Raw genomic sequence first — 2487 nt, forward strand, 5'->3', positions numbered from 1 at the left:
TGGGCGCCCGGGGAGCAGTGTGTAGGGACGGTACCTTGCTCAGGGGTACCTCAGGGTAGCTGTTCAGGGGAATCGAACCCCCGACCTTCCGATCATGGGGCCACCACTCTACCTACTGAGCTATCCCTGCCCCAGGAGTGAGGCACTGAATGAACTGTATCAGCATGTCAGTGAGCAGCAGACAGCCCACCCAGATGCTTTTCTCTTCCTAGCGGATGATTTCAATCATGCAGACCCAAAGACTGTGCTTCCCAAACTGCACAAACCCATTAAATTTCCCACTTCGGGAAACAACATTTTGGACAATGTTTTCACCACCCAGAGTGGAGATTACAAAGCCCTCCCCCACCTTGGTGCCTCTGATCACATCACTGTTATGCTAATGCCAGCATACAGGCCCCTGGTCAAATCACCAAACCAGTTTGTTAGCAGGTACGTGTGTGGCCAGAAGGGTCCTCAGAGGCACTGCAAGACTGCTTTTCCACCACAGGCTGCCACACACGACAACACCACAGACTTTCAGGAATATACAGAAACTGTCACTGCCTATATCTGAAAATGCATCGATGATGTCACAGAGACCAGGACTATCACTGTCCAGGCCAATCAGAAACCATGGCTCACAGATGAGGTCTACAGGCTCCTGAGGGTGAGAAATGCAGCCTTCAGAGATGGGGATGAGGTGAGCCTAAGAACAGCAAGGGCAAACCTGTCACATGGCATCAGAGAGGTGGAAAGGCAGCACTCCAGGAGGATTTTGCAAAGCTTCAGTGACAGCAGAGATACTCGGAGGCTGTGGCAAGGAATACAAACCATCACAGACTACAAGCCCACTCCGCAGACAGCTGTCAGTTCCACCTTTTTACCAGATGAGCTAAACAAATTCTTCGCTTGCTGAGGCACAGAACTACACCCCCGCACAGAAGACTGTGCTGCGGAACTCACAGATGTCTTCACAGACATCTTTAATACATCACTGAGCCAGGCTGTCGCTCCCACAGGCCTCAAAGCCTCCACCATCATTCTTGTACCAAAGAAGTCATCGACTACCATCCGGTCGCACTCACCTCATCATTATTAAGTGCTTTGAACGGTTAGTCATGCATCAAATCAAGACATCTCTTCCCCCCAACCTGGATCCATTTCAGTTCGCATACCGGTCAAACTGCTCGACTGATGATGCAATTCCAACTGCCCTTCACTCAGCCCTCACACATCTGGACACTAGAGACTCATACATTAGAAAATTTTTCACAGACTTCAGTTCAGCATTCAACACAATCATTCCCCAGCAACTCATTCACAAACTGGATCGGCTGAGGATCAGCACCTCACTGTGTAACTGGCTGCTGGATTTCCTGACAGGAAGACAGCAGACAGTACGGGTCGGCAGCAACACCTCCAGCACAAGAAGACTGAATACGGGGGCTCCCCAAGGATGTGTGTTGAGCCCCCTTCTCTTCACTCTGGTGACCCATGCCTGCACACCATCACACAGCTCCAACCTATTCATCAAATAATTCACTCCCTGCTCTCACACACACAAACTCCAGACCTGCATCCACCGCTTCCCTCTGAACCCCGACCTCCCCCCAGACATACAAAACTCTGAACCTCCACCATCTCCTTTTCACTGACTGCCCCACCCCTACCTGCAAACAAACTCTTGCTCACAAGCACTCTGATTGTGTTGGACATTGTTGTTTATGTAAGATTTTGTATTGTATTGTATTGAGTTGTACATAAGACCTAGTGAGCACTGTCGGAGCATTGCATTTTCAAATTCCTGTATGACCTGTACATATGGTTTTTGACAATAAAGCTGACTTTGACTTTGACTTTGAATCTGGTTAGATACCATATATCTAAGATTTTCATGGCCGAGTACAATAACCTCAGTTTGATCTGAATTTAGAAGGAGAAAATTAGAGGTCATCCAGGTCTTTATGTCTTTAAGACATTCCTGCAGTGTAACTAATTGGTGTGTGTTATCTGGCTTCATGGACAGATAAAGTTGGGTGTCATCTGCATAGCAGTGAAAATGTATGCAATGCCTTCTGATGATGTTGCCTAAGTGAAGGATGTATAATGTAAACAGAATTGGTCCTAGCACTGAACCCTGTGGTTTGTGGTGTGGTGCATCAGTATAATATCAGCCTTATGTCTGCAGTTTAATGAATGCATAACTTTCACATAATATTCATCTCAGCAAAACTAAAACATGGTGACTGACCTCAGAGTTTCAAGTCCACATCCTGGACTCTCTAGAAAATCACACAGCTGCTTCAATCCTGAATCCTGCAGGTTGTTCTTACTCAGGTCCACATCTCTCAGATGGGAGGGGTTGGATTTCAGTGCTGCTGCCAGATAATCACAGCTGATCTCTGACAAACCACAGTTGCTCAATCTGTATAAAAAATGAAAGATGTAAGTTTATTAGAGAAAGTCTGTGCTTGGAATCCAACAAGGTAAGCGGAGCATGTCTGA

General features: G+C 47.0%; 1 long non-coding RNA gene across 1 annotated transcript in view; it reads right to left on the minus strand.

Moving 5' to 3' along the window:
- LOC106456485 (uncharacterized) overlaps positions 1-2302 on the minus strand; it is a 4983-nt gene extending 2681 nt beyond the window's left edge. The window contains exon 1 of the long non-coding RNA XR_001290597.1: positions 2234-2302. This is a non-coding gene — a long non-coding RNA (uncharacterized LOC106456485). The remainder of the gene's footprint in view (positions 1-2233) is intronic.
- Positions 2303-2487: the final 185 nt, after the last annotated feature.

This window comes from Pundamilia nyererei, unplaced genomic scaffold (assembly GCF_000239375.1).
Source record: "Pundamilia nyererei isolate P.nyererei 1_Seehausen unplaced genomic scaffold, PunNye1.0 scaffold00281, whole genome shotgun sequence".
In the NCBI taxonomy this organism is placed as follows: Eukaryota; Metazoa; Chordata; class Actinopteri; order Cichliformes; family Cichlidae; genus Pundamilia; species Pundamilia nyererei.